The sequence below is a fragment of the Dasypus novemcinctus genome, chromosome 22, assembly GCF_030445035.2.
Source record: "Dasypus novemcinctus isolate mDasNov1 chromosome 22, mDasNov1.1.hap2, whole genome shotgun sequence".
In the NCBI taxonomy this organism is placed as follows: Eukaryota; Metazoa; Chordata; class Mammalia; order Cingulata; family Dasypodidae; genus Dasypus; species Dasypus novemcinctus.
The window spans coordinates 24,921,151-24,941,656 of NC_080694.1; positions in this window are offsets into that span (position 1 = coordinate 24,921,151).

Sequence of the window (20,506 nt, forward strand, 5' to 3'; positions counted from 1 at the left end):
TAATTTAACATGTCCTATATCCATCATTGCATGATCTTATGGAATACTTCCATTGACCCACAGTTACACTGATTCCATCTATTCAACACATTTTTCCCCATCCTCTCAGGGCCCACTGTGACATTCAATCTTCATTACATGAAGGACCATATTCAGAGATACTTGCAACAATGTTGAGAGCTTGATGTACTCGACTGCCCTAACCCACTGGGAGCCACCAATTCTCTCAAGATGTAAAATTCCCTCTATTTGAGAACATCAGTTCTCCCCAGGATGTGGGTATACTTTCACCCTCATTGTATGGGTCTCCACCCAATACTATAACCCATTATGACACTCTCCCTAGAAGCTTTCCATGTGTCAGACCCCCCCCCCTTAAGCATCTTAAAACAGGTAACCTTCCATACTATATTTTCTAGAGTTTTCTCTAATTTATAATTTCAACCACATACCTGACAGTTTCCTATGTTCAAATATTCTGCCCACCGTCCCCCCAAAAATTGGGCCATCTGATCCATCCTTTCATCTCCAGCCCCCCTCATGCTCACAAAGCCCTGCCTCGAGGTATCTTTATGCCCCCATTTTATCCCTCCTCTGTACAAATACTTATATTCAGCTTATCATAGCTTTCACCCATGCAGGTGTCAGCTTGCACCCTTTCTCTACTCCCCAACTTCCTTTAAGCATATCATCCAGTCACTCTGAAGCTGTTTCTATCTCTCTGAAACAGCTTGGTTTACTTATTTCTTATCAGAGAGGTCATGTAGTATTTGTCCTTCAATGCCTGGGTTACTTCACTCAATATAAAGTTCTCAAGATTCATCCATGTTATCAAATGTGTTTGTAGTGTATTTGTTCTTATAGCTGAGTAGTATTCCATTGTATGTATACACATTTTATTTATCCATTCGTCTCTTGATGGCATTTGGATTGATTCCAACTTTTGCCAACAGTGTATAGTGCTGCTATGAACATTGGTGTGTGTATATCAGCTTGTGTCCTTGTTTTCAGATCTTCTGGGTATATACCCAGCAGTGGAATTGCTGGTTCATATGGTAAATCTGCACCTAGTTTTTTGAGAAACTACCAAACGGTCCTCCAGAATGACTGGGTCCTTCTGCATTCCAACCAGCAGTGGATGAGAGTTCTCATTCCTCCACATTCTCTCCAGCACCTGTAGATCTCTGATTTTTTGATAGCTGCCAGAATTATGGGAGTAATATGGTATCTCATTGTGTTTTGACTTGCATTTCCCTAGTAGCTAGTGATTTTGAGCTTTTTTTCATGTGCCTTTTAGCTATTTGTAAAATTTCTTTTGAGAAGCATCTGTTCAAATCTTTTTCCCATTTTTTAAATGGGTTGCTTGTCTTTTTATTTTCAAGATATAGGAATTCTTTATAAATGCAGGATATTTCTCCCATAAGATATATGGTTACCAAATATTTTCTCCCAATGTGTAGACTCTCTTTTCACTTTCTTGACAAAATCCTTTGAGGTGCAGAAGGCTTTAATTTTGAGGAAGCCCATTTATCTATTTGTTCTTTGGCTGTTCATGCTTTGGGTGTGAAGTTCATGAAGCCGTTTCCTATTACAAGGTCCTGTAGATGCTTCCCTACATTGCTTTCCAAAGTCTTTATGGTCTTGGCTCTTATATTTAGGTCTTTCATCCATCTTGAGTTGATTTTTGTAAAAGGTGTGAATTGGTAATCCTCTTTCATTCTTTTAAATATGGATATCCAGTTCTCCAGGCACCATTGGTTGAAGAGGCCATTCTCTCACAGTTGAGAGGTTTGGTGGCCTTGTTGAATACCATATGGCTGTTTATTTGAGGATCTATATCAGAACTCTCATTTCAAGTCCATTGGTCAGTATGTCTATCCTTCTGTCAATACGATGCCATTTTCACAACTGTAGCTTTGTAGTACGTTTTGGAGTCAGGTAGTGTGATTCCTCCAATTTCATTTTTCTTTTTCAATATGTCTTTGGCTATTTGGGACCACTTTCCTTTCCAAATAAATATCATAGTAAGTTTATCTAGTTCATTAAAGAATGCTGAGTGGATTTTTATTGGGATTGCATTGAATCCATAGATCAGTTTTGGTAGGATAGACATTTTAATGATATTTCGTCTTCCTATCCATGGGCAGGGAATATTCTTCCATTTATTTAGGTCTTCTTTGATTTCCTTGAGCAGTGTTTGTAGTTTTCTGTGTATAAGTCCTTTACATCATTATTTAAATTTTTCCTAGGTATTTTATTTTTTTTATTTACTGTTGGAAATGGTATTTGATTTCTGATTTCATCCTCAGATTGATCATTATTGGTATACAGAAATGGTATTGATTATTGCATATTGATTTTGTAACCTGTGACTTTACAGAACACATTTATGAGTTCTAGAAGATTTCTTGTAGACTTCCCAGGGTTTTCTATGAATAGGATCATATCATCTTCAAATAGTGAACTTTTCACTTCTTCCTTTCCAATTTGAATGGCTCTTATGTCTGGTTCTTCCCTCAGCGTTTGAGCAGGTATTTCTAAGACAAATAGAAGGGCTGATAGTGGGCATCCTTCTTTTTTTCTTCATCTTAGAGAGAAAGATTTTAGATTTTTAACATTGTAAATGATGTTAGCTGTGGGTTTTTCATACATGCTCTTTATCATGTTGAGAAAATTTCCCTCTATTCTGATCTTTTGCATTGTTTTTATTAGGAAAGTGTGCTGTATTTTGTCAAATGCTTTTTCTGCATCTATAGATATGATCATGTGATTCTTTTTCCTTCAGTCTGTTTATATGGTGTATTACATTAATTGATTTTCCTATGTTGACCCATCCTTGCATACCTGGAATGAATCTCACTTGGGCATGGTGTATAATTTATTTAGTGTATTGTTGAATATGATTAGCAAGTATTTCTTTGAGGATTTTCATGTCTAAGTTCATTAGAGGGATTGGTCTGTAATTTTCCCTTCTTGTGGTGTTTTTGTCTTTGGTATTAGAGTAATGTTGGCATCATAGAATGAGTTAGGCAATATTCCTTGTATTTTTATATTTTGGAAGAGTTTAAGCATGATTGGTGTTAGTTTTTTCTGGAATGCTTGGTAGAATTCACCTGTGAAGCTGTCTGGCCCAGGGCTCTACTTAGTTGAGAGGTTTTAATGACTGATTCTATCTCTTTACTTGTGATTGGTTTGTTGAGATCATCAGTTTCTTCTTTCATCAATGTAAGCTGCTTATGTGTTTCTAGGAATTTGTCCATTTCCTCTAAATTGTCCTTCTTCTTGGAATATAGTTTTTCAAAGTATCCTTTTATAATAGTCTTTATTTCTGTGGGGTCAATGTTGATATCTCCTTTCTCATTTCTTATTTTGCATATTTGCATCATATTCCTTCTTTTTTTCTTTGTTAGTCTAGGTAAAGGTTTGTCAATTTTATTGATCTCAAAAAACCAGCTCTTGGTTTTGCTCATTTTTTCAAGTGCTTTCTTTTTTTCTATTTCATTTAGTTCTTTGCTGATCTTTGTTATTTCTTTCTTTCTTCTTCCTTTGTATTTAGTTTGTTGTTTTTTTCACTAATTCCTCCAATTGTACAATTAGTTATTCAATTTTAGCTCTTTCTTCTTTTTTGATGTATGAATTTATGGCTATAAATTTCCCTATCGGTATTGCTTTTGCTGCATCCCATAAGTTTGAATATGTTGTGTTATAATTTTCATTAGTTTTAAGGTAGTTATTAATTTCTTTTGTCATTTCCTCCGTGACCCACTGTTTTTCTAAGAGTGCTGTTTAACTTCCAAATCTTGGTACCAAATCTTGGTCTCTGTCCCTTGAAGATTTCCAGCTTCATTCCACTGTGGTCAGAGAAATTATTTTGTATGATTTCAGTCTTTCTGAATTCATTGAGACTTTTTCTGTGGCCTAGCATGTAATTGTACAAGTATATGTCTTGGGTAGGCCTGTTGGAATTTATGCTGTTTGGAGTGCATTGTGCTTCCTGGACATGTACATCCATCTCCCTCAGTAGATTTGGGAAGTTTTCAGCCATTATTTCCTCCAACACCCCTTCTGTCCCTTTTCCCTTCTCTTCTCCTTCTGGGATGCCTGTAATGTATATGTTTGTGTGTTTTCCATTGTCATTCAGATCCCTAAATCCATGCTGGAATTTTTCTTTCTTTTTTATCGATCACTTCTACTATCTGTTTGATTTCAGATATACTGTCTTCCACACCACTAATTCTTTTCTGTGCCTCTTTGAGTCTGCTGTTATTTGCTGAGAGTGTATTTTTGATTTCTAGAATTGTGCTGTTCATCACCATCACATCTTTTATCTTTTTGTGTATGATTGCAATTTCTTCTGTATTCTCTCTAAGTGTTTTCTTCATATTCTTAATCTCTTCCTCCACCTCATCAAATTTGTCCCTAATATATGTTTTGAGAGCTTTAATTACTTGTTTGATGTTCTGTTACTCTTCCTGATTTTAGTTTGTTCATTGGATTGGAGCATGTTTTCCTGATTATTATTTTGGTTTGTAATTTTTGGTTGCTGTCTTGTCATCATTTTATATTGATGGTTTTAATCAGTTGCTTATCTTCTTTGTCTAGTTTGGTGTTTAATTAGTTGTTTTTGCATGTGTGTTAATTCTTCTCTTTGTCACTTTGTTCTTCTTATTCTATTTCCTTGTTGTTGGCTAAGTTCACTTGAAGGAAAATATTAAGGTCAGGGAAAGCCAAAAGAGTAAGAGAAGAAAAATGAACAATAGTAGCATTGATAATAAATATTAAGAGGAACCATGTGTGATCTAGGAGAATGGATATTTGGCTCATGTAAGGTATGTATACTTATAACAGTATGAAAAGTAGTGTATGTATAATGAGACAGTAAACTAAATATGGGGAGGAATATAGTGTGAATTAAAAGGCCAGTGTGTTCAGGAGAGAGGGAAAGAGTAAAAAAAGGACAATAATATAAAAAGTAAATATAAGACAGAAAACAGAGCAAAGGTATTAGAAATAAATTCAGAAAAATAGGGGGGCAAACAGAGATGTGTAATGTAAGAGAAACAATAAATGATGGAGGATAGAAAGATGTAGAGGAAAGGGGATAGTGTTGGTGACCAAAATCAATATACACACAAAAGTGGAATGGAGAATGAGGAAATACAGCAAATGTGAAGCACTCCATGCAGCACCTAATATTTTAAAAAATTTAAAAAAGGAGATGAAAGAAATAAAAGGAAAAAAGGGACAAAAAGGAGGGGGTAAGTAAGCAAGAAAAAGAAAAAGAGAAAAAAGAAAAAGAAAGAGAAAAAGGACCTTGGGGGATTAAGAGAAAGAAAACAAGAAGACAACCCAATAAAATGCCAGACAAAGTTTCAAGCAAGGTATCTCTTTGCAGTTAAATAAAATGCTTAGGGATCTGACATTCTCCCCTTTTCCCCTCCTTACTTCCCTGTCACCCAGGGCAGCAGGAAAGCTGCCTGAGAGGTCCAGTAGGAGATTCAAGTGGGTCCTTGTTGAACCAGCTCTGCACAGAAAACAGTGACTTTTGTTTTCCAGAGAGAGAGCACCCACAGCTCACCATGAACCCCAAGTATGCTATTGGAAGCTTGGAAAGCACCTCCTACAGTCCCTCTCCATTAGTTGTGCTATGAGAGGGCTAGTTGATTTTCTGATTCCACCTTCTCCCAGACCAAGTTTCATATCATAGGGTATTTAGGTGAATTGGGTTTTGTCAGCAGATTCACTACTCCTTTCTTACCAGGCTCTCCCCAAGCCAGCTGGTATGCTCCTCGAAGCACAGATACACAGAAAAAGGAGGGAGGGAGAACCAGAAAATTGAACCTTCACTCGCTTGGCCCCTTTGCTGCACCTTCTACTGAATCCCTCCCACTCATGGAGTCAGTCCAAAACTGGAGGGCTTGGGCAATCCCGGACCTCCAGAAGTTGCTGGACTTGGGAAACGGAAGCCCAGGACACTGCAGACTCAGAGTATGTAGGTGTGTGGAATGCAGGCTATGGAGCTTAGCGGACACAGACCTGGGGACCACGTATCTGGGGATCATGGTGCCCAGGGACACCACCACACAACTGACAGTTCTCAGGGAACATTGTGGCCACCAGCCATAAGTGGAAGGGTCCCGCCTCCCCACAGCTTTCAACCTCTGTGCTTTAACCTGCAATTCTTCCTTCAGCAAGCACTACTTCTGTCACTGTCTCTAAAAAACAGACGTCCATACACCACCTGCCTTGCAAGGTCCTGAAACAGCCTGCTCCTGCAAGACTCCAACACCACTTTGCTGCTTCTTTGCAGTTGCACTCACTCAGACACCACCTTGCCCTGCCTCCTCCTGTAGAAGTTTTAATTAACTGGACTTAAAAGTGTAGTGATGGATAGAGTTGATAATAACACATTATAGTGAGTAGTAACTGGATTATAAATGGGATTGTGGCTGAAAAAGTTAGTCTGGGGAAGTAAATGTCAATAGAAAGAAAGCTAAAGAATAACTGAGAGGGAAGCAGACTTGGCCCAGTGGATAGGGCATCCATCTACCACATATGAGGTCCGCAGTTCAAACCCCAGGCCTCCTTCACCCATGTGGAGCTGGCCCATGTGCAGTGCTGATGCACACAAGGAGTGCCCTGCCACGCAGGGGTGTCCCCGCATAAGGGAGCTCCATGCGCAAGGAGTGAGCCCCATAAGGAGAGCCGTCCAGTGCAAAAGAAATTTCAGCCTGCCCAGGAATGGCAGGCAGCACACAGCAAGATGACGCAACAAAAAGAAACACAGATTCCCGTGCCACTAACAACAACAGAAGCGGACAAAGAAGAGCACACAGGAGATAGACACAGAGAACAGACAACTGGGGCAGGGTGGGGGGGAGAAATAAATAAATCTTTAAAAAAAATAAAAGAATACCTGAAGGACTGAAATACACAGTAAACCCAGAGGCAGTTGAGAATTGTGGTTAAGGGTGCAAATACAAGCAAGTTCTTCTGTGAACTAGAGCAGATGTATATCACTATTGTATATACATGGAAAACTACAATTAGTGTGACCTGTAGACTGTGGTTAACAGCAATACTATAATATTCTTGCATAAATGTCAAGCTGTACTGTGTTGATAAAGGAGGTGTATGGAAAAAGTGTGCTAAATGTATGCTATGGGCAGAGGACGTGGCCCAGTGGTTAGGGCATCCATCTACCACATGGGAGGTCCGCAGTGCAAACCCTGGGCCTCGTTGACCCATGTGCAGCTGGCCCATGTGCAGTCCTGATGCACACAAGGAGTGCCCTGCCATGCAGGGGTGTCTCCTACATAGGGGAGCCCCATGCACAAGGAGAGCACCCCAGAAGGAGAGCTGCCCAGCGTGAAAGAAAGTGCAGCCTGCCCAGGAATAGTGCCACACACACAGAGAGCTGACACAATAAGATGACACAACAAAAAGAAACACAGATTTCTGTGCTGCTGACAATAACAGAAGCGGACAAAGAAGACACAGCAAATAGACACAGAGAACAGACAAATGGGGTCGGGCTGGGGAAGGGTAGAGAAATAAATAAATAAATAAATCTTAAAAAAAAAGAAAGATAAAGGTTTGCATGACTCTAAAAAAAAAGGATGCTAATCGACCATGATTGGTAGTAATAGTCTGGTCATATTGTCTCATAATCTGTAACAAATGTTCAACAAGGGTGTCTAATTGTATGGGAAATTTACACATCTGTATGATTGTTTTGCAAGTTCGCAATATTTGTAATAAAAATATATTTAAAAAATAATATGGGTTGGGGAAAAAATACACCAAATGTAAGATAGGAACTATTGTTGGTAGTAATATTGTGATGATGTTCATGCACAGTTTGTAACAAATGTTTCACAATGCAAAGAGTTGGTGAAAGGGTGATGTATGAGACACCTGTGTGATGTTATGTATGTATATTTTGTAAGATCACAATCTTTAGTGTGCATGTTAATGTATGAATGATATACTTCCATAAAATATAAAAAGTTTTTTAAGTATAGAGTGTTCAGAGATGATGAAGAAAGAGTTGGCCTTGCTGATTCTGAAACTTCAAGATTCAGAGAGCCACTTACGCACACATTGTTGTGACTGGCAATGGAAGAAATTGAGCACTGATGTGGAATAAGTGGCCACAGTAGTTGCTGAGGGCAGGGAGAGGGAAGAAAAGAGGTGATGTGGGGACAATTTTGGGACTTGGAGTTGTCCTAAATGATATTGCAAAGACAGATGCTGGACATTATATATCCTGCCATAACCTACTGAATGGACTGGGGGAGAGTATAAACTAAAATGTAAACTACAATCCACGTGGTGTAGCAGCGCTCCAAAATGTATTCACCAAATGCAACAAATGAACCACAATGATGAATGAGGTTGTTGATGTGGGAAGAGTGGGGTAGGGGTTTATGGGAACCTCTTATTTTTTTGATGTAATTTGTGATCTATGTATCAATACAATTAAAAATGATGCAATTGGGGGTGGGGAGTGGGGTGTAAAGGAACTTCTTATATTTTTTCAGTGTAACATTTTGGAAAAAAATCTACTCATTCCCTATAAATGTGTATTATTTTCATAATTAATTATCTTTAAAGACATTTTCAATGATATGTTTTAAACTTTAAAAAAAGAAGTAATATTGGATATGAATGGACTCTGTAAAATAAAGCCAAAAGAAACTATGAAAGTACAGTTCTATAATTAACAATGTACCAACCCACCATGTATGGATTAACAATTCTAATACTTCTATGCATTTGCACTGGAATCAAGTTTCATAGATAGTTGACAGATGAGGGAATATTTTTCACACTGTGAAATAGGTGATTATAGAGAAGCAAGGGAGGAGACTAGAATGTTCTATATGTTAATAGTTTAGATTTATTAACTCATGTATCAGTAAATATAGAGTGTTGTATGTAGGCATATTTATAAACATGTATATGCACACATATGTTTCCTCACACTCTCTTCAGAGAGGCATTAGAAGGCACAGTACCATGGCACTCAGAACATGAAATTTATCACCATTATCCAATAAGTGTCTTCTTGGAGAAATTGTTGACTCTAGGAGAGAAACATGCAAGACATGACTGGCACAATTTATAGTACCATAGAGTAAATATGTGCTAAAATAAAACTCTCAATGATGGGGTTATACTACAGATAAAGAGTACAGCTGACATTTTACCCCCATGGCCAAAAGTGGAACAAATTAAACAAGAAAAGTAATATTGTATCACTACTAAAAGTATCATATAAATTTCATGAGTTCATCCTGATATTAATAAATAATTGATTAAATAAATAAGAAGAGACAAATCTCTCTTGCAGGAAAAAAATCAATAATTTATGTAGATATTACTTTTTCAAGGCCATGGAGAAAAATCCCACTCTTGAAGTATGGGTTTCACTTAGTGACTTCTTCCCAAAGGTGATATAAGGAAGGTTAGAGAAATGAGGAACTTTATGCTGGGGAACCACAAAACACTGCTGAAAGAAGTCAATATCAACAATGATAAGTCATGTTGATAGGATGCACTCTGGTTATGATGGTATGAAAATGATACTTTATTTCTGGTGCATTCTTCCAAAAACCCATAAGCTCAGTCTAATCATGAGAAGAACATCAGAAAATTCAAACTGAGGGAAACTTTACAATATATCTTACCTACACTCCTCGAAAGTATCCAGGTTATCAAAACCAAGAAGAGTCTGAGAAGCTGCCACAATCACAAAGTGACTAAGAAGTTATGACAAATAAATAAAAGGTGTTATTTTGGATGGCAGATGGTACAAACAGGGGAAAGGGGGTAAGAGGTTCTTGGAAACTATCTATAACATCCTTACAGGATTTCTGCAACTCTAAAACTGTTCTAAATATTAAGTTTATTAAGAAGTAAAATTTTTAGTGAAATGCAAATTCCTGGGATCATAAAACTCCAAGGTTCAATACCGACACAATTATATGCATTGGAAAATTACTCCGATTTCACAGAGTAATTGGAATAACTAAATAAAATGATAAACATGAAATGACTGACATTATGCCAAGCATTAATAGTGAAAACTTTATGATTCAACCCCACATATGCTAACTCATCACACCTCCTTCCATGCATCCACTCTTCTATTTTCATCCCTCATCATCTTTCCAAAGTTTTTACAACAGATAGAGTCATATTAACCCAGAGAAATCTTTCTACTTGGCAAGGGTTTTCATGAACATCACTGTCTCTAAACCCTACACAGACTCCAATAACCTCAAACATAAAGATCCAATTTGTGGACAGAATACAAGACTCTCTTTTACAAGGCTCATTTTCAACTTTTCATGAATGCCCATCATTTTTCATCAGATATTCTGAATTATTTCTAAAACTGCACCACATCCTATGGTTATACTGAACTCACATTTGTGTCCCTCTTATCTCTTTTTGTTGTGCTTCTACCTCCACATCCTCATGGAATTATTCCAGTTCCTCCTTCAAGGCTCAGTTCAATCATGAGGTCCCATATGATGCCTTCATTAACTCGCACAACACAGGATGAGTCCAAAGTTCTAGACCCTCTTCACTAGGAATTCAGAGCCAGCTCAGGATATTGCATGTACTCATTTCTATGTCTCTTAAATTGTTTAGATATAATCTTTTATAAAAGAAACAATGTGTCGCTCAATTCTTCATTCCCAAATTCATATTTAGTTCTTCATATTGTTTGATGACTAAATGTCATGTGTTGAACCGGATTCTTCCCAAAATTTTAGAAAAAGAAAAAGCAGTGAAACAAAAATCTCTATCTATGAAATTATGTTCCACTGTGTGTCTTCTCCAGTGTATCTTCATGAGTGAGTGTTCATTTATATAGGACACCAAGGGGGCAGGGACTCAACCATGAGTACCGCCAGTGATATGATCAAATCAAAGCTCTAATCTTGATTTAATTAAGTAAATGTAAAAAAAATGAATTTAAATCAATCAAAGTGTATCATGTACAGAGGAACAGACCAGTTTACAAACATAATTGAAATCTCTTCTTGGAATTCATAAATAGTATCAACCTGCCACAGAGCCCTTTAGGGATTTCATTCCCATGAAACTCATGAATGAATTATTCTTTTGTCTCTCTTCTTGATAAGATACATACTTCTCTGGAGGTAAGAAAGAAAACCACAAAGCAAACTCATGCCAGTTTTGAACCTCAGAAGACAGATAAGGAGAATCATGTCCATCTCTTATCCCACTGAACACCTTCCTTCCCTGTAGGAAGTCACCTTTCTTTAGATGTGAACTCTAATATTACAAGGTTTCCCAAAATGGTTTCTCTATCACTGATAGTAAAAAAGATTCTGGGTACACTAAAATATCTTGTTTCCAATCTGTCTCCTTTGGAGTCACGGGACTTCCCTCTCTCAACAAGATTTCCTTTTCTCTCACTTCTTCTCCATTCTCCCCAAAACTTAGCAATATATGTGCAAATCACTCAATCATTTATTTCTTAATCATTTGAAAAATATTTATTCAACAATACTGTATGGTAAATAGTAAGGTATATTCTGGGAATGAATAGAAGAGTGAGATATTTTGCTTCTGCTCAAACAGCTCACAGACTTTAGAAGGCATGAGATAAGCAAATAAGTAAATGCAACATAATAAGATGGTACTGGAATCCTCCTGGAGTATATTTCCATATATCAGGATCAGCTTTTCCATTTCTGGTAAAAAGGCTCTTAGGACTTAGATGGGAATTACATCGAAGCTGTAGATAACTTTGGGTAGTACTGACATCTTAACAATATTAATTCTCCCTATTCATGAACACAGAATACCTTGCCATTTACTTAGTTCTTTTATTATTTCATTCAACTTTTTTTTTGAAGTTTTCATTGTGCGTCCTTTTTAGTTAAAGTTATTCCTATGCATTTTCTTCTTTTAGATGGTATGGTGAGTGGATTTTTTTATTGTCCATTTAAGAATGTTCTTTCTGTTGTATAATATAAAACTTTTTTTTTTCATGTAAACCTGATAGGTTTCATTTGGTTGAATTCATTTATGATCTCTAGTGTTTTCTTGGGGCAGCTTGTCATGATATAGATAAGGATCACCACATTTCTTAAAACAGATGATTTTACATTTTCTTTCTAAATTGGGTAGACTTTATTTAGTTTTATGGCCTAATTTCTTAACTTCCAGTATAATACTGAATAGCAATATTGAAAGCAGTCATCCTTGTTTTGTTCCAGATCTCAAAGCGATAACTTCCACTCTTTCAGGATTGAGGATAAGATTACCTGTGTTTTCTTACATATTTTGTTTATTCTGTTTAGGGAGTTATTTATATTCTTATTTTTCTAAGTATTTTTATCATGAAAAGGTGTTGGAATTTATCATTCACATTTTCTGCATCAATTTAGATTTTCATGTGATTTCCTTTTCATTAGGTTAATGGGTATATTACATTGATTTTCTTAAGTTGAACATTCATTTTGAATCCCATTTTGTCTTAGTGGGTAATTCTTGTAATATTCTCTTGGATTTGACATGCTAGTATTTGTTAAGTGCTTTGCATCTATATTTATGAGAGAAATTGCTCCTTGCTTTACTTTCTTTGATATGCTTTATGTAGTTTTGGCATCAAAATAACTTTAGTCTCATAGAATGAGTTTGGAAGCTCTATGTATCTTGACTTCAAGTTGGAAGGTTATGAAAAATATTGTCATTAATTCTTCTTTGAATATTTCATAGATTTCATTTTGGAAGATGTCTGATCCTAGACTTCTAGTTTTGAGAAGTTTTTGATAACTAATTGAATTTCTTTACTCATTATGTTTTTGTTGAGATCTATTTCTTTTCAGTCAATTTAGATAAATTGCATGTTTTTAGGAATTGATCCATTTCTTCTGTTTTCTAGATTTCGGTAGACAATTATTCATAGATTTAATTCATAATCCCTTTAATGTCAGCAATATTTAGCAACATCCCTGATTACATTTTTTATTTTGGTAATTTACATCCTCTTTCTTGTTTCCTTTTCAATCTAAATAAACCTTTTCTATTTTATTGATCTTTTCCAAGAAACAATTTCATTGGTTCACACAATTGTTTTTTCTATTTCTCTTCACTGAAATCTATATTGTTTTTCTCCTTCTTCTAGATTTAGGTACAGTTTGCCCTTCTTTTTCTATTTCCCACAAATCTGTAGTTAGGCTTTTTTAAAAAAATTTTCTCTCCCCTTCCTTCCTGCCCCCACCCCCCAGTTGTCTGTTCTCTGTGTCTATTTGCAGCATGTTCTTTGTCCGCTTCTGTTGTTGTCAGCAGCATGGGAATCTGTGTTTCTTTTTTGTTGTGTCATCTTGCTGCGTGAGCTCTCCGTGTGTGTGGTGCCATTCCTGGGCGGGCTGAACTTTCTTTCACACTGGGTGGCTCTCTTTATGGGGTGCACTCCTTGCGCATGGGGCTCCCCTATGCAGGGACACCCCTGCGTGGAATGGAACTCCTTGCATGCAATAGCACTGTGCGTGGCCAACTGGACACAGGTCAAGGAGGCCCTGATTTGAACCGCAGACCTCCCATGGGGACCTCCCATGTGGTAGACAGATGCCCTATCCACTGGGCCAAGTCTGCTTCCCTGTAGATAGGTTTTTGATGTGTTATTTTTTAAAATATGAGGATTCACACCTACAAATTTCCCTGAATATTTCAAATTCATCCCAAATCTGGCCTAACAGAATGAATTAGTTTAGCCACAAAATAAATAATAAAATGGACTGTGATGTGTAGTGGATTTCAAATGTCAGCTGCAGTTTTGAGAGACTGTCCACATTAAGGAATTTGAGATTCCATATTACTAAATAAGTTCTATATGAAAATGAATTAGAAAATTATCCTAAGTGGGAACTCTGGTAAGAGATTCCTGTATAAAAGATGGATCCTTAGAATTATAGTTGCAATGTAAAGGTTAAAAAGTATAAATACATTAATCTAGTATGTGTATGAAGAGACACACTTCTCCTGACCATGGTGCTACAAGTGCCAAAGCTCTCTGAATGAAGATCCAGCATGCAGTCTGAAATCACAGAAGCTTTGTGACCTTAAAGGCTCAAGGTGCACAACTTAACATTAAATTGTTTTAGCTTGCTAATTTCCAAATAATGTAAAACGTGAATCCTCTCTTTTTTACTGAGACCTCCAAGAATTCACACAAATATGTCCTCAAATTAAACAGCAGAATTTTAAAACTCAGTATATCAATGGATAAATTCTTACATTGCTAGAATCACAATAAGTCCATAGTAAGATACCTATAAGTCTACTTTAGTCCAAATTTCATTCCCCAAACCAGAGGATTCTGGGATGGTGATGTCTACTCCACATCTAATAGAGAGGGGCTGTGATCCTTTAGAGCTGATGGACGGGACTATGTTGCTTGTAGTTTTAGGCTTTCTCTGTTACTTGGTATGTAGTTGTCCATCATCACCCCCTTGCCTGTTGTCTTGGGTGAAAGCAATGAACAGGAGAGTAAGTGTTGCAAATCTATTGAGGTTCAGGGCCCAGCTGGCACATGGGCAGCCCCCAAACTTAAGTCACTTGTACATAAACCTACAAACTCTAGTACTAATTACAAGTACAAATGAAAGGACAGAAAAGCCACATGTAGGGAATCTGAAGGTAGTGGTCACTGGAGGTTCTGAGGGTAGGAAACAGTAAAAAGTGTTATAGGACAGGGGCATTTTTTGGAATTGGGAATTGTTCTAAAAGACATTGCAATAACAGATGCAAACCATTATATATCTTGCCATAACCTATGGAATTATGTCGAAGAGAGTGTAAACTACAATATAAACATTTGTCCATGCTTAGTGGCAATGCTCCACAGTTTGTTCATCAATTGCAATGAATGTACCTCACTAATGAAAGATGTTGTTCATGTGGGAAAATGTGGGAAGTGTGGGGAGTGGGGGATATTAGAATCCCCTATCTTTTTCATATGATATTTGTGTAATCTAAGTATCTTTTCAAAAATTAAAAATATCTATACAGACCCTAAGAAAGCAAGTTATCATGACTAAAAGACAGAAAAAAAGACAGACAATAGGAATAAAAGCTTTTAAGTTTTTCAGATTTTGAAAATATTCAGAGAATATGAAACAACACTTTTTAATGAGTTTTAGAAGATTAAAAAGAATATTGCAATTATATTAAATGGTATATTTCAATAATTAAATAAATAGAAACTCTGAAGCTAAAATGTACAATGATGAAAATGTAAAATTTCCAAGTAGGAATGGGAGACATTTATCTACCATGGGAATCAAAGACCCACTAATCATGAAACAGAAATGGAAAATAAACCAAATTTATATCTGTGGACCTACTACACTTGACATTTTATCCATGTCCCTCCATTTACTGCCAGTAAAACATTCCCTTTCATATTTTCTTTGCACAGTGAAACAGATCTACAGGTTGATTTCAGTGATTTATTGTTCCACTGATGTTTTCCTTCTTGGATAATAAATAAATACAAAATATTTTCATTCAGGAAATGAAAAAAATATATATATATAACCACACTTAGGATGATGTATCTCAGAGCTATTAAAATGCAGGTGCTTCCAATTCTTCTGAGAGGGATGATCTGGAAATGAGGAGAAATGGGAAGTGTGACATTGGAGAAAGATATTAGAATGTGAAATCCAGGACCTTCTCATTCAATACTGTTACTCTAGAATTTGCTTCTCTTGCAAACTCAGTTCTTGGCAGTGGAGGGAGGAGTAATTGCTCCTATGTTTGAAATATACTCACTTAGGCATGGGCTACCTTATTACAATGCATTATAATAGGTAAGCGTTCTGTTACAGTTTTCTACTTTCTCTTGGTTTAAATGATGTTCCTTGGACCTGGGTGTGTTTATTCTCACTTCCCCACTCTGGACAGTAAATCTTCAATTTGCAGTATTCATCTTTTCTAAATTTCTCATGTTAGGGTCCCAAAGTATTTATTCTACTCATAAAACATTCAATTAAACAGAACACAGATCACTCAAAATATATCTTGCCCTCCTTCTATGTAACATATATTTCATGGTTTTCAGACAGCAAATAAATCCCCCACTTATCCAGGAAAAAAAACAGTTTTTCCCTCTGTAACTTGGTGTTTATCTCTCACTGAAATTATGGAAGTGTCTTTCGATGAAATCTATATTTTAGTAACTCTCTGCAAGGTTTCCCTTTTTAAAAAAACCTAACTGTACTTAAGTTTCACTGATAAAGACAATATGATGCTTTTTTTCCTTTACAGCCATTTATAGACTCTTAAGGAATAAACTTTCTTTTACATGAGAACAAATTTTACCCTCAGTTTAGAGTGAATCATTGTTTTCACATATTTTAGGATCCTGGAGAAGAATAAAATTCTACTGACAAAACCAGGAATACTTTTTTATTTTAAAGGAAAAGAGAAGATGCAGGAATGGGGAAATAAGAAAAGATCTTTGTAATAACATAAGTTCGAGGAGAATATAATAGAGTTGAAAAGGTCTCCATCACTCACATATGATATTTGCTTAATAAAAATGTTACCTTATGAATCAGTGTACCAGCTAAATATTTAGAAAGGAAACAGGAAGTTTCTTAGGGGATTTTGAGAGATACCAATCACCCTCTCTTCATAAATACAATCAAAGTGTAAGTAAGTTTGGCATCCACAACTGAGTCTTCTTAGGGTGTGACTTCAGTAGGGTAGGTGATTCTTAGCAGTCTTTTCTCCCTCTTTCTGGCTTGTATTCCTGTCCTCCAGATGGGGAAACTGCAGGTGGTGGTGCCTATTTAATCAATACTGAAGACATGAGCCTCCTTCTCCCTGACTGCAGAAAGGGGGCATATTTGTGTGGTCAATAATTCCAGTGGAGTCTTCTTGATTATACAGTGTTCCTGATTATAACAGAAGTATCACCTTTCTTAGCTGGTCTGTTTTTCACTCTTTTCCATACTTCCAAATATTGAAAGACATAACTCTAGTTTCTTCAGTAACATGAGTGTTCATGACTACCACGTTTTTTCTCAAGATTCTTTTTCAAAATTTTCTTAATGTTTTTATTTTTAAAGAAGCTTTAGATTACATAAATGTTACATTAAAAACACAGGAGATTCCCATATGCTCCAGCCCCTCAAGATCCCACACTTTACCACATTAACAACTTGTTTCATTAGAGTTGTACATTTGTTAACATTGAAGGACACATATTGAAGCATTGCTACTAACCATGAACTACACTGTAGATTATAGTTTACCCTCAGTCTCAGACAATTTTATAGGCTGTGACAAAATGTATAATGGCCTTGTTTCCATCATTGAAAGGTCATGTAGGAGAATTCTTATGTCTCCAAAATGTCTCCATATTACTCCTTATTCTTCCCTTTCCTCCCCTCAGAACCTCTGGTGGCCAATGCCTTTATTTCAATGATAAAATTCTTTAATTACTATAATAACACCTCTATAATAGAATAATAATATCTAGTTATTATAATGTACAATGGACTAAAGTAAAAATTCTTAAAAGCTTTTATTTGGAAAGAGATTTCTGCTCAAAAATAAGCCTTTCATGTAAACTATTTTGTACCAGAACTGATTACAAAATAGCAGTCTTGCAGGGTAGCAATTGGGAACTGATACATCAAATTGTTGGGAGTGAGAAGACCACTGACACTATTTCCATGTGGTAAATGTACATAATTGCTCTTGTATAGCTTGGAAAAAATGATTCACAATATATTGTTTGCAGTAACATTTAAAGAAAGCACGTAGGAAAGGTATTGACAAACTGGTTTATGTGAAAAATGATTTTACTGAGAATCCTAATTCAAGTTAAAGTGGAATAAGGTGGGGCTCTTACTTGCACTGGAGAGAATTCCAGAAAAAAGTGACAAGGTGAGGATTTTTAATTTTCAGATTAAGGTGTAATCAAAACATAGACATTTTATAAAAATGCATGAATGAAATATCTTTTCCTGAAAATTTCAGTTCTGATAAGTGTATGACTCACATCAGAGACTGAACCTGTGTGTCAATAAATTACAAGTGAAAATGAATTCACAGCTTTGCCGAAGAATTTGAAGTGAATACAAATATGTAAGCAATTATTAACATCTTCAAATATGACCATTAGCTCAGAGAAATCATTACCTCCAAAATGCCACTCTGGTTTGCCATTTGTAGTGATGGCAAGGAAATCAGTTGATGAATGAAGCATTCACCTTAGTCTACCCAGAAGAAAAGAGTAAGCCTACATAAATGTCTGAAATTATGTCCTAATATCTGGGTTTAATATTAGAATAAGATATAGTAGGAAATGCAGAAAAACACATATTAGCTTTTTATGACCCATAAATGAGGACTATTGTCATATGGAGTGCTGAAAGAAATTTCCAGATAATATCCTTCAATATGGAAATATTTTTTAAAGGGCAAATTTATGTCCCTGAAGAATGATAGAAATTATTGGAACCAGCATTGTTTGAAGAATCAGGGATTGTGTTGTTGATTACAACCTCACTTGAATTATGATTTTGAAGGTGCAGGAGAAAGGCACATTTTGGAGATGGAATGTGGATTACTATAAAGCAGTCAGATGACATCGCCAGTTCAGGATGTGACCTTTCAGGAACTAATGAACAAGCTTTGGTAGCTGGTACAGAGCCTTTGCTAGGAGAGCTTATTTTTCACTAACACCATAAAACACAAGCAGTTTCTTTCATCTGGGAGTGACTGCAATACGCTTTCATCCCTCCAGCACCTGCTCTAATTTTATATATACAGAATAAACTGAATGAAATATTTTACTGCTGAAAATCCAGGCAGCAGTTTCGATCTTCAATCCTGATTTCAGGAATACAATGAGAGAACACATGATGTAAAATAATACAAAAGAAATAGGAATCCATGATATACAAATATGAAAAAAATATGTTTTTATTAGGCAAATGCTGGATTATCTCTCTATACACTTAAAAATACCTAGATTAAGATCTTCTCTAATCCATATTTTATTCCTCTACCTTGTGTACCCTGGGATGGTGATGTCCACTCCACCTCTAAATTGAGAGTTGGCTTAGATCTCACATGGCTGATGGGTGGAATTCTCCTGCTTGCACTTGTAGACTTTCTCGGTTCCCTGGTATGGTGGTTGACCATCCTCACCTCTCTGTTAGCTGACACTGGCAAATACAATGAATTGGAGAGCAGGTGTTGCAATTCTGCTGAGGCTCATTCAAGTCTCCTGACCATACAACAACCCCAGCACCAACAACAGGTCAAGTAAAAGTGACAGAGAGGTATGTGTAGAAAGATCACATCTGAGTCCAACTCCATCACACTTCAGAGTACAAATTCCAAAATAGGGCCTACTGGCAAGGCACAGAACTCCAGAGCCATCTGCCATGACCATAGGAATGAGGTGTCTCTGTAGTCCTCAGGAGAACCACTACCTGGGGTAGTATCTACTTAGGCTGTCTCTGAGATTCTGCTGAAAGATGCATAAGCCCAATTCATCTGATGACCTCCTGACTCATTTTGAAGTCTCTTAGCCATATGAACTCATTTGTCTTTCCCATTTCCCCTTTTTATTCAAGGTATTTTTCTAATTGTATCACCAGCTCGTGCTTGGTAGTAATTCCTCAGCATCAGGGATTCTCAACCCAGGGGATATGTCCCATGCTGGAGGGACGGTAATGTTGAGTTGACCTAAGGAGTGGTCACATTTGAGCAACATGGAGGCTCTCAGGAGGTTACTCTTAGGCACCTTGCAGCTCTAGATCTATTTGAAATTTCAAGCATACAGGCTCATAAGCATAGTCATCAGTATCAAGGGCCCATCATTGGACCATCCTTCTTCACTGGTCTTTGTTCTTGCACTTGGGGAATAGTTGCTCCTCAATTGGGGAGTGCAACAGTTTCCCAGAATAGGAACTCAGCACTTCCTCAGTTTTCATGTCATTCTCTACCTACTATGACAATTAATATCCAAAATATATTTATATACGCTGTATGAATGTCCTGAGGAAATACCTCCTACTCATGCATCCCCCATCAATGACATCCCACACCAGTGCTCCTGCCCTGCAATTGTTGAACCACTCTCTGATCCAAAACTTCTTCAAAACTGTATGCTAATATATTTCTTTTTTTAAAAAGATTTATTTATTTATTTAATTCCACCCTTCTGCCCCCATTGTCTGTTCTCTGTGTCTATTTGCTGCATCTTGTTTCTTTGTCCACTTCCGTTGTCATCAGTGGCACGGGAAGTGTAGGCGGCGCCATTCTTGGGCAGGCTGCACTTTCTTTTGTGCTGGGCGGCTCTCCTTATGAGGCACACTCCTTGCGTGTGGGGTTCCCCTATGTGGGGGACACCCCTGCATGGCAGGGCACTCCTTGCATGCATCAGCACTGCATGTGGGCCAGCTCCACACGGGTATATTTCTAATCAATT